Below are 12,873 nucleotides of genomic sequence, written 5' to 3'. Positions count from 1 at the left end.
GTCTCCTCATTTAAAAGAAAAACATGTTGCACGCTTTCCTAAAACCTTTACATTTTGTATTGGTCGGTATGTCATTGAGGGTATTTTCAGTTCAGTTCAGTAGCTCAGTCATGTCCAACTCTTTGCGACCCCATGAACCCCAGCACACCAGGCCTCGCTGTCCTTCAGCAACTCCTGGAGTCCACCCAAACCCACATCCATTGAGTTGGTGATGCCATCCAACAATCTCATCCTCTGTCATCCCCTTCTCCTCCTGCCCTCAACCTTCCCAGCATCAGGGTCTTTTCCAATGGGTCAGCTCTTCACATCAGGTGGCCAAAGTATTGGAGTTTCAGCTTCAGCATCAGTCCTTCCAATGAACCCAGGACTGAACTCCTTTAGGATGGACTGGTTGGATCTCCTTGCAGTCCAAGGGACTCTCAAGAGTCTTCTCCAACACCACAGTTCAAAAGCATCAATTCTTATGCACTGAGCTTTCTTTATAGTCCAAGTCTCACATCCGTACATGACCACTGAAAAAACCATAGCCTTGACTAGATGGACCTTTGTTGACAAAGTAATGTTTCTGCTTTTTAATATGCTATCTAGGTTGGTCATAACTTTCCTTCCAAGGAGTAAGCATCTTTTAATTTCATTGCTGCAATCACCATCTATAGTGATTTTGGAGCCGAGAAAAATAAAGTCAGCCACTGTTTCCACTGTTTCCCCATCTATTTGCCATGAAGTGATGGGACCAGATGCCATGATCTTAGTTTTCGGAATGTTGAGCTTTAAGCCAACTTTTTCACTCTCTTCTTTCACTTTCATCAAGAGGCTCTTTAGTTCTTTACTTTCTGCCATAAGGGTGGTGTCATCTGCCTATCTGAGGTTATTGATATTTCTCCCGACAATCTTAATTCCAACTTGAGTTTCCTCCAGCCCAGCGTTTCTCATGATGTACTCTGCATATAAGTTAAATAAGCAGGGTGACAATATACAGCCTTGACGTACTTCTTTTTCTATTTGGAACCAGCCTGTTGTTCCATGTCCAGTTCTAACTTCCTGACCTGAATACAGATTTCTCAGGAGGCAGGTCAGGTGGTCTGATATTCCCATCTCTTTCAGAATTTTCCACAGTTTGTTGTGATCCACATAGTCAAAGGCTTTGGCATAGTCAGTAAAGCAGAAATAGATGTTTTTCTGGAACTCTCTTGCTTTTTCAATGATCCAGCAGATGTTGGCAACTTGATCTCTGGTTCCTCTGCCTTTTCTAAAACCAGCTTGAACATCTGGAAGTTCACTGTTCACGTATTGCTGAAGCCTGGCTTGGAGAATTTTAAGCATCACTTTACTAGCGTGTGAGATGAGTGCAATTGTGCAGTAGTTTGAGCATTCTTTGGCATTGCCTTTCTTTGGGATTGGAATGAAACTGACCTTTTCCAGTCCTGTGGCCACTGCTGAGGTTTCCAGATTTGCTGACATATTGAGTGCAGCACTTTCACAGCATCATCTTTCAGGATTTGAAATAGCTCATTTGGAATTCCATCACATCCACTAGCTTTGTTCGTAGTGATACTTCCTAAGGCCCACTTGACTTCACATTCCAGGATGTCTGGCTCTACGTGTGTAATCACACCATCGTGATTATCTGACTGGTGATAGAAGCAAGGTTCGATGCTGTAAAGAGCAATATTGCATAGGAACCTGGAATGTTAGGTCCATGAATCAAGGCAAATTGGAGGTGGTCAAACAAGAGATGACAAGAGTGAACATCAACATTGTAGGAATCAGCGAACTAAAATGGACTGGAATGGGTGAATTTAACTCAGATGACCATTCTATCTACTACTGTGGGCAGGAATCCCGTAGAAGAAATGGAATAGCCATCATAGTCAACAAAAGAGTCCAAAATGCAGTACTTGGATGCAATCTCAAAAATGACAGAATGATCTTTTTCGTTTCCAAGGCAAACCATTCAATATCATGGTAATCCAAGTCTATGCCCCGACCAGTAACGCTGAAGAAGCTGAAGTTGAACAGTTCTATGAAGACCTACAAGACCTTCTAGAACTAACACCCAAAAAAGATGTCCGTTTCATTATAGGGAACTGGGATGCAAAAGTAGGAAGTCAAGAAACACCTGGAGTAACAGGCAAATTTGGCCTTGGAGTACAGAATGAAGCAGGGCAAAGGCTAATAGAGTACTGCCAAGAGAACGCACTGGTCATAGCAAACACCCTCTTCCAACAACACAAGAGAAGACTCTACACATGGACATCACCAGATGGTCAGCACCGAAATCAGATTGATTATATTCTGTGCAGCCAAAGATGGAGAAGCTCTATACAGTCAGCAAAAACAACACTGGGAGCTGACTGTGGCTCAGATCATGAACTGCTTATTGCCAAATTCAGACTGAAATTGAAGAAAGTGGAGAAAACCACTAGAACATTCAGGTATGACCTAAATCAAATCCTTTATGACTATACAGTGGAAGTGAGAAATAGATTTAAGGGACTAGATCTGATAGAGTGCCTGATGAACTATGGACAGAGGTTCGTGACACTGTGCAGGAGACAGGAATCAAGACCATCTCCAAGAAAAAGAAATGCAAAAAAGCAAATGGCTGTCCGAGGAGGCCTTACAAATAGCTGTGAAAAGAAGACAAGTGAAAAGCAAAGGAGAAAAGGAAAGATATGCCCATGTGAAAGTAGAGTTCCAAAGAATAGCAAGGAGAGATAAGAAAGCCTTCCTCAGCGATCAATGCAAAGAAATAGAGGAAAACAATAGAATGGGAAAGACTAGTGATCTCTTCAAGAAAATTAGAGATACTGAGGGAACATTTTATGCGAAGATGATGGTATTTTATTCTTATGTAATAAAGCACTTTGGTTTCTAACGTTTGTATTTTCTTTTGCACTTAACGTGTCTGTGAGAAGAGAGGGTTCTGACAATACTAAGCGTAATACGTGCTAAAGAAGGGGTTTTCCGGATTATTGAAGCCTCAGGAGACGTGGGTTTGATCCCTGGGTCTGGAAGATCCCCTGGAGAAGGGCATGGCAACCCACTCCACTCCAGTATCCTTGCCTGGAGAATCCCATGGACAGAGAAGCCTGGTGGGCTACAGTCTGTAGGGCTGCAAAGAGTCAGATATGACTGAAGCGATTTAGCATGCATGTGCTAAAAAAAAGAGGAATCTCCGTTCTATGTGTCTTCAACCTCAAGATTATGGATTTAGTAGGAATAAGAGTTCAGATGAGATGGTGGCTTGTTGTAACTTGCTGTCATGTGTGATTGTGAGGGAAGTGAAGTTTAGCTGGAAGTCTCTGGAAATTATTGTAGATTTGATGATTTTCTTGGATAGGGTTTCAGATATATATTTATCTTAACTCAGTGAGTATGACTACATATTCATTCACAGGTATTCAGTATGAACATAGGTATGAATAGATATCTTTGTCTAGTTTTGGTATCAGGGTAATGGTGGCCACGGAAAATAAATTTGAGAGTGTTGTTTCTGCTTCAAGTTTTCCAAACAGTTTAAGAAGTGATAACTATCACTTCTTTATGTGGTTGGTGGAATTTCCCTTTGAAGTCATCTCATCCTGGACTTCTGTTTGCTGGGAGTTTTAAATTAGGGATGCAGCTTCCTGACTAGTGATTGCACGGTTCACACTGTCTTTGTCTTCCTGATTCATTCTTGGCAGCCTGGGATCGAGGGGCTAGAGCCGCTGCTGAGTGTGAGGTGGGGTTCCCTGCTACTCGGTGGCCGACACTGCCCCGTCGGGGACGAGGGGTTCAGGTCCCAAGTCGCTGGGCGGAAGCCCTGAGCCCAGGGTCGGCTCTGGCCCCTGTAAGTACACGTGTCCTCTCTCCCAGCGCTGCGGCCCTTGCCCCACAGTCGAGCAGTGCTGAAGCAGCAGGGGTGGTGCAGGCAGTTGCTGCCCAGCAGCTGTTGGCCTTGCCCTGCTCAGATGCCATCCAGCCTGAGTCCCTGGGTGAGCACGCTCCGTGGTCATGGCAGCCCTCGTAGGTCTAGCATAGAGCTGTGATGTGGAGTAAACAGGGCTGGAGTGTCCCCTTGGCTCAGGCTGGCGTACTTGGTGCTTGGGCAGTTGCGGGACACTGGGCCTCCACTGGAGCGGTCCTCAGTCCCGCCTCTCCTCTTTGCCTCAGGGCCAAGCTAGTGCTCTGGTGCTCCTCAGAGGCAGAGACCAGACTTCCCACAGCCCTCCTGTTAGTCCCAGCAGCCCTCCAACCAGCCAAGGAGGCTCAGCTTCCCTGGGCCTGACCTCTGGTGAGGGGTGTCCAGAAAGTGGCCTGCACCCTCACTTCTCAGGGTGGGAGTCTGCCTGTGCAATCTCCCTTTGCCTCTGAGTCACCTGCATCACAGATCCTGACCTGATCTCTTCCTTTTTTATCCAATTACATGTGTATCTTTCTTATAGCTTTGGTTGTAAAGGGGTCCTTGTACCAGTTTCCAGTTAGTTTTCAGTGAGGCTCATTCCACATGTAGATTTTTTTTTTAATCTCTTAAAAAATTCTATACAGTTTTTGAAGATTGCTTTCCATTTAGAGTTATTACAAAATATTGACTATAGTCCCATGTTGTACAATACATTCTTGAATCTATCTTACATCCAGTAGTTTGTACTTCCTGCTTTCCCACATCTATATAATCCCACTCCCCTCCCTACCTCCCTGGTGGTTCAAATGGTTAAGAATCTCCCTGCAATGTGGGAGACCTGGGTTTGATCCCTGGGTCAGGAAGATCCCCTGGAGAAGGGAATGGCTACCCACTCTAGTATTCTTGCTGGAGAATTCCATGGACAGAGGGGCCTGGCAGGCTATAGTCCATGGGGTTGCAAAGAGTCAGACACAACTGAGCAACTAACACTTTCACTTTCCCATAGCTCCTGGTAACCACTAGTTTGTTCTGTATATCTGAGAGTCTGCTTCTTTTTTATTATATTCACTTTTTGATGTATTTTTGTACATATAAGTGATATTATACATTATTTATCTTTCTCTGACATTTCACATAGCATAATGCCCTCCAAGTCTATCCAAGTTGCTGAAGTTTGCAAAATTTCATTGTTTTTATGGCTGAGTAGTATTCCATTGTATGTATATATAGAACATCTTTATTCATTCATCTGTTGATGGATACTTTGGTTATTTCCATATGTTGGCAGTTGTAAATAATCTTGCTGTGAACATCTGGATGCATGTATCTTTTCGAATTGATGTGTTTGTTTTTTTCTGTTTATATACCCAGGAATGGACTTGCTGAAGCATGCAGTAGTTCTATTTTACTTTTTTGAGAACCTTCCATATGGTTTTCCACCGTGGTTGCACCAATTTACATTCCTACCAACAGTGTCGAAGGTTCCCTTTTCTCCAAATGCTCACCAACACTTATAATTTGTAGACTTTTTGATGATAACCATTCTGACAAATGTGAGGTGATATCTCATTGTGGTTTTGATTTGTATTTCCCTGATGATTTGTGGTCATCTTTTCACGTGTAGAAGTATTTTCCATGTGTTTGTGGTGAGAGGTGAGCTCCATGTCCTCCTGTTCCACCATCTTGAGCGATCTGCATGCCATACTTTCAAGTGTTGCTAAATATTCGGCGGAGTGAAAGGAGATGTGAAAAATAAAATTGTGAGTGAGGCTTAAACTGGGTGGAGGCCACATGTGGAGAGAGAGATTGAGTTAAGCTGGCTGAGTGCCGCTACGATGATGGAATTGAGTGAAGAGCTGTCCATCTTTAGAGTTAAGTCAGGGTCCTGAGACTTCCCTAGGTGGCTCGGTGGTAGAAAATTTGCCTTCCAAGCCAGAGACATGGGTTCCATCCCTGGGTCCAGAAGGTCCCCTGGAGAAGAAAGTGGCAACTCACTCCAGTATTCTTGCCTGGAGAATTCCATGGACAGAGGAGTCTGGCAGGCTGCAGTCCATGGGGTTGCAGAACAGTCAGACATGTTTGAGCAACTAAATGGCGATAAACAACAGGGTCCTGAGGCATTGAGAAAAGGTGAGTTTGTGGAGAAGAACATCATGTAGGAAATTTATTTCTACATGATAACTTGTGTCGTAGAGAACACTCTGCACAGAGGAAGGCTTTCTTTTCTTTACAACATGATGGGAGAAAGGCATTAACAGGCAGCTTTAGGTAAACACTGATGTCTGAGTCCTCTCCAGCCTGTGGGAACTAGAACACACTGGCAATGTGGCCACACTAACCTGGCTTGCACCCCTGCCTGCCCAGGCAAGGGCTTCCCCAGTGACTCAGATACTAAAGAATCTGCATGCAATGTGGGAGACCCGGGTTTGAACCTTGGGTTGGGAAGATCCCCTAGAGAAGGGAAAGGCTACCCTCTCCAGCATTCTTACCTGGAGAATCCTGTGGACAGAGGAGTCTAAAGGGCTACAGTCCATGGTTTTCCAAAAAGTTGGACACAGCTAAGCAGCAAACATGCACATTCAGTTCAGTCTCTCAGTCCTGTCCGACTCTGTGACCCCATGACTGCAGCATTCCAAGCTCCTCTGTCCATCACCAACTCCCAGAGTTGCACAAACTCATGTCCATCGAGTCGGTGATGCAATCCAATCATCTCACATTCTGTCATCCACTTCTCCTCCAGCTTTCAATCTTTCCCAGCATCAGGGTCTTTTCTAATGAGTCAGTTCTTCACATCAGGTGGCCAAAGTATTGGAGTTTCAGCTTCAACATCAGTCCTTCCAGTGAACACCCAGCACTGATCTCCTTTAGGATGGGTTGATTGGATCTCCTTGCAGTCCAAGGGACTCTCAAGAGTCTTCTCCAACACCACAGTTCAAAAGCATCAATTCTGCAGCGTTCAGCTTTCTTCACTGTCCAACTCTCACATCCATACATGACCACTGGAAAAACCATAGCCTTGACTAGACGGACTTTTGTTGGCAAAGTAATGTCTCTGCTTTTAAACATGCTATCTAGGTTGGCCATAACCTTCCTTCCAAGGAGTAAGCGTCTTTTAATTTCATGGCTGCAGTCACCATCAGCAGTGATTCTGGAGCCCAAAAAAGTAAAGTCTGACACTGTTTCCACTGTTTCCCCATCTATTTCCCATGGAGTGATGGGACCAGATGCCATGATCTTAGTTTTCTGAACGTTGAGCTTTAAGCCAACTTTTTTACTCTCCTCCTTCACCTTCATCAAGAGGCTCTTCAGTTCTTCTTCACTTTCTGCCATAAGGGTGGTGTCATCAGCATATCTGAGGTTATTGATATTTCTCCCGGCAATCTTGATTCCAGCTTGTGTTTCTTCCAGCCCAGCGTTTCTCATGATGTACTCTGCATATAAGTTAAATAAGCAGGGTGACAATATACAGCCTTGACGTACTCCTTTTCCTATTTGGAACCAGTCTGTTGTTCCATGTCCAGTTCTAACTGTTGCTTCCTGACCTGCATACAGGTTTCTCAAGAGACAGGTCAGATGGTCTGGTATTCCCATCTCTTTCAGAATTTTCCACAGTTTATTGTGATCCACACAGTCAAAGGCTTTGGCATAGTCAATAAAGCAGAAATAGATGTTTTTCTGGAACTCTCTTGCTTTTTCGATGATCCATCGGATGGTGGCAATTTGATCTCTGGTTCCTCTGCCTTTTCTAAAACCAGCTTGAACATCTGGAAGTTCACGGTTCACGTATTGCTGAAGCCTGGCTTGGAGAATTTTGAGCATTACTTTACTAGCGTGTGAGATGAGTGCAATTGTGCGGTAGTTTGAGCATTCTTTGGCATTGTCTTTCTTTGGGATTGGAACGAAAACTGACCTTTTCCAGTCCTGTGGCCACTGCTGAGTTTTCCAAATTTGCTGGCATATCGAGTGCAGCACTTTCACAGCATCACCTTTGAGGATTTGAAATAGCTCAACTGGAATTCCATCACTTCCACTAGCTTTGTTCGTAGTGATGCTTTCTAAGGCCCACTTGACTTCACATTCCAGGATGTCTGGCTCTAGGTGAGTGATCACACCATTGTGATTATCTGGGTCGTGAAGATCTTTTTTGTACAGTTAAAAAGACAACAATTAAATTAAAAAGACAACAATTCAAATCCAGTTCTTTTGTTAGAGTCAGTAGGCATGAAATTTGGTTTGTTCTTCCTTTGTAATTCTTTTGTTTAGGTACAGTTTTGAAAGGACATAAAGTTGTGTGTAATATATTTATATTAATTTCCTATTAGTCATCATTTTAAAATTTGTGATTGTTTTCTATTTTCCCAAGTTATATTTGTTCAGATTATATTTATTATAATGTAAAGTTACAAAGGAAGAAGATTCCATGTTAAAAGTCTACACTCACACTTGGAATGAACATCGTGTATGCCACTCTATAAAATTTCACATTTTAGTGACCTTTTTTTCCCCTTTTGCTTAATTTGTTTCATTTAAATTGGATCAATGGCAGTGCTGTGTGCACATTTGTGTTCTTGGGGAAACACGAACAGTTCACTCCTTGTTTCAGATATTCTCCACAGAATTTTCTCATTGAATAGTAAGTTATAAATAATGCTTGAAAGTGATAAAGAAGTGAAAGTGTTTCTTGCTCAGCCGTGTCCAGCTCTTTATGACCCATGGACCCTAGCCCACCAGGTTCCTCTGCCCATGGAATTTTCTGGGCATGAATACTAAAGTGGGTAGCTATTCTCTTCTGCATGGGATCTTCCTGACCCAGGGATTGAACCCAGATTTCCTACTTTGCAGGCATATTCTTTACCATCTGAGCCACCAGGGAAACCTTACATTTTAATGCTTACGTTTTCTCAGTTTTTCATATTTTGGGGGGAGGAGGGGTTTCAGCTGATAAACCAACCTTTACACATCACGTGTTGTAATGTTGAATCTGCAGGGCACGGTCCACGTGACCACACCACATGCAGCTACATACTCAGGTGTGAAAATAACTAAAATGGTCTGTACCTTATCCAGTGAGGTAAGAATCACTAAATGCTTGACCGTTTTCTTTTCTGTATTTATCTTCTCACTGATTTTTGTTTGTTTGTTTTTTTAAAGAGGGTTCCAGCTCTGGTCTGCGTTCTGTGGTTTGAGGGGCCCCAGCCTATTCAGGCATGATGGCTCCACATTTGCCAGACAGACTCCATCTTGTAGCCAGAGGTATAGGGAGCCAGATCCAGTTTCCTGGGAAGGGATATGGTGAGGGATTGGTCTCTTGGGGCTGGAGGTCTCAGTAAAGAAACCAAGGCCTAGTGATATAAACTGGCTAAGAATAAGGAGAAGAGGAGGCAAGAGATGCCTAGGGCTCCTGGAAAGTGTGTGGAATGAAGGCAGATTCTAAACCTCAGTCTCTAGTGGTCAAAGGATGGTAGTATATTTGATACCAGAGAAGGGAATGACAACCATCTCCAGGATTCTTGCCTGGAGAATTCCATGGACAGAGGAGCCCTACAGTCCATGGGGTCACAAAAAGCCAGACATCCCTGAACACACACACACACACACACACACACACACACACACACACACACGAGTTAGTTTAGAAATAATGTCACTTGCTGTTTATTGGATACTATTTGGTCTTACATTCACCTCTGTTATTTATTCTCATGAAAATCCTGTAATAAATGTAACTGCTGCTTTGAGCATGGGGAAACTGTGTCGTAGCGTGGTAAGCAGTCCGATCGAGGTCCCAGTTACGAGCTGTGTGTCAGGGCTCCGGGGTTTCCGATCGGGGTCCCAGTCAGGAGCTATGTGTCAGGGCTCTGGGGTTTCCGATCGGGGTCCCAGTTAGGAGCTGTGTGTCAGGGCTCCGGGGTTTCTGATCGGGGTCCCAGTCAGGAGCTCTGTGTCAGGGCTCCAGGCTCTGTCTCATCGGGGCCCCAGTCAGGAGCTGTGTGTCAGGGCTCCGGGCTCTGTCTCATCAGGGCCCCAGTCAGGAGCTGTGTGTCAGGGCTCTGGGCTCTGTCTCATCGGGGCCCCAGTCAGGAGCTGTGTGTCAGGGCTCCGGGCTCTGTCTCATCGGGGCCCCAGTCAGGAGCTGTGTGTCAGGGCTCCGGGGTTTCCGATCGGGGTCCCAGTCAGGGGCTCTGTGTCAGGGCTCCGGGGTTTCCGATCGGAGTCCCAGTCAGGAGCTCTGTGTCAGGGCTCTGGGGTTTCCGATCGGGGTCCCAGTTAGGAGCTGTGTGTCGGGGCTCCGGGGTTTCTGATCGGGGTCCCAGTCAGGAGCTCTGTGTCAGGGCTCCGGGCTCTGTCTCATCGGGGCCCCAGTCAGGAGCTCTGTGTCAGGGCTCCGGGCTCTATCTCATCGGGGTCCCAGTCAGGAGCTCTGTGTCAGGGCTTTGGGGTTTCCGATCGGGGTCCCAGTTAGGAGCTGTGTGTCAGGGCTCCGGGGTTTCTGATTGGGGTCCCAGTCAGGGGCTCTGTGTCAGGGCTCCGGGGTTTCCGATCGGGGTCCCAGTCAGGGGCTCTGTGTCAGGGCTCCGGGGTCTGTCTCATCGGGGTCCCAGTCAGGAGCTCTGTGTCAGGGCTCCGGGGTCTGTCTCATCGGGGCCCCAGTTAGGAGCTGTGTGTCAGGGCTCCGGGCTCTGTCTCCCCAGCTGCATGCTCTGTCTTGAAGCAAGGCACGTGCAGGGGGCTGGGTCTCACTGGGTCTGCAGGCTCCCATGAGCCAAGGGGAAAAGTGGAGTCAGATGGAGGCAGAGGGCACTCCGGAATGAATGAAGGCGCAGGGCTTCCCTGGTGGAGCTTTCCCCAAGGCTGGGGAGTCTGCGTGGCAGCTACGCCTGAGTCGTGCCCTCTAGTGGCCTGTGGTCCAGAGACGCAACCTTGACAGGACGCTGACAGATTTCACCAGCAGATGTCCCTCATGGTTAATCTTTGCCTCTCCCCCCCCCCCACCCCCGCCGTTAAATATGTTGCCTGTTTTGAGCAATGACACTTGTAATTCTTTTTATGAGGTACCAAGAAGTTACCTTGGAATCTTGGAGATGCAAGAGAAAGTGTGTGCCTTTTCTCCTCCCTGGCACTGCGCAGCTCTAGAAAGTGACAGATAGTTGGGGATCTTATAATATTGCTTGTACAGTATGTGTCTTTGGGTCAAGTGACTTGAATCTAAAGAAAGTGTATGTCGAATATTTAATATCTAGGCAGAGGAAGATGAAGCTGAGAGACAGGATAAAGTTAGCGGCAAAAGAGAGACAAGAAGGGTGTACTGTTACAGAAGTTGAGAAGAAAGTGTTTTAAAAAGAAACATGATATGGTAAGCATGTTACTTCTACCCAAATTGACAGAAAGGTTTAATAAAATTCAGAAAAAAAAGAAAGAAAAGAAAAATAAAAAATTCCTACCAAAATCCCAATGAGGTTTTTGTTAAACAGGCATAAACTTACTCTAAAATTTCTGTGGAATGGCACAGGATAAGGAACACCTAACACAATCCTAGAAAAGAATAAAGCAGAAGGACTCTCTCTCTGCAGGATTAATGTTCACTATGTAGCTTCAGGAAATCAGTCCCTAATGTTCATTGGAAGGACTGATGCTGAACCTCCAATAATTTGGGCACCTGATGCAAAGAACTGACTCGTTAGAAAAGACCCTGGTGCTGGGAAAGATTGAAGACAGGAGGAGAAGGAGACGACAGAGGACGAGATGGTTGGATGGCATCACTGACTCAATGGACATGAGTTTGAGCAAGCCCTGGGAGTTGGTGATGGACAGGGAGGCCTGGTATGCTGCAGTTCATGAGGTCACAAACAGTTGGACACAACTGAGCGACTGAACTAAACTGATGTAGCTACGGGACTTCCCTGGTGGCTCAGGTGGTAAAGAATCTGCCTGGGATGCAGGAGATCCAGTTTGATCCCTGGATCGGGAAGATCCCCTTGGAGAAGGGAATGGCCACCCGCTCCAGTGTTCTTTCCTGGAGAATTCCATGAACAGAGGAGCCTGACAGGCTACACAGTACATGGGGTGGCAAAGAGTTGGACATGACAGAGCGACTTCAGTTTTTTCATGTTCAGTTCAGTTCAGTTGCTCAGTCGTGTCCGACTCTTTGCGACTCCATGAATTGTAGCACGCCAGGCCTCCCTGTCCATCACCAACTCTTGGAGTCTACTCAAACCCATGTCCATCGAGTCAGTGATGCCATCCAACCATCTCATCCTCTGTCATCCCCTTCTCCTCCTGCCCCCAATCCTACCCAGCATTAGGGTCTTTTCCAATGAGTCAACCCTTCGCATGAGGTGGCCAAAGTATTGGAGCTTCAGCTTCAGCATCAGTCCTTCCAATGAACACCCAGGACTGATCTCCTTTAGGATGGATTGATTGGATCTCCTTGCAGTCCAAGGGACTCTCAAGAGTCTTCTCCAGCACCACAGTTCAAAAGCATCAATTCTGCGGCACTCAGCTTTCTTCACCGTCCAGCTCTCACATCCACACACGACCACTGGAAAAACCATAGCCTTGTGATTGAGACAATGCGGTATTGGAAAGTGAAAGTGAAGTCGCTCAGTCGTGTCTGACTCTTTGCGACCCCATGGACTGTAGCCTACCAGGCTCCTCCATCCATGAGATTTTCCAGGCAAGGGTACCAGAGTAGGTTGCCATTTCCTCCTCCAGGGGATCTTACCGACCAAGGGGTCGAACCCAGGCCTCTCACATTGCAGGCAGATTCTTTACCGTCTGAGCCACCAGGGAAGTCTGGTGGCACCATAAATTAAAAAAAAAGGAAGGACTCAAACCTAAGTCTCACACCTTATATAAAAATTTAACTGAAAATTAGTCACAGACTGTAATGTAAAACTGTAAATGTGTACAACATATTACTATAAAAATAAATTTACTGCAAATTTATGTTTCAAAACATAGGCTCAGACCTTAAGAATCTAGGGTTA

General features: G+C 45.6%; 1 protein-coding gene across 18 annotated transcripts in view; it reads left to right on the top strand.

Moving 5' to 3' along the window:
- LOC145527138 (uncharacterized) overlaps positions 1-12,873 on the top strand; it is an 86,915-nt gene that overhangs the window by 1,234 nt on the left and 72,808 nt on the right. The gene's annotated exons all lie outside the window — the stretch shown is intronic.

Source organism: Giraffa tippelskirchi, chromosome 11, assembly GCF_054371585.1.
Source record: "Giraffa tippelskirchi isolate mGirTip1 chromosome 11, T2T-mGirTip1v1.2.pri, whole genome shotgun sequence".
In the NCBI taxonomy this organism is placed as follows: domain Eukaryota; kingdom Metazoa; phylum Chordata; class Mammalia; order Artiodactyla; family Giraffidae; genus Giraffa; species Giraffa tippelskirchi.
Note: the sequence above shows the minus strand (reverse complement) of the source record. Positions and strands in the feature narration are given on the sequence as shown.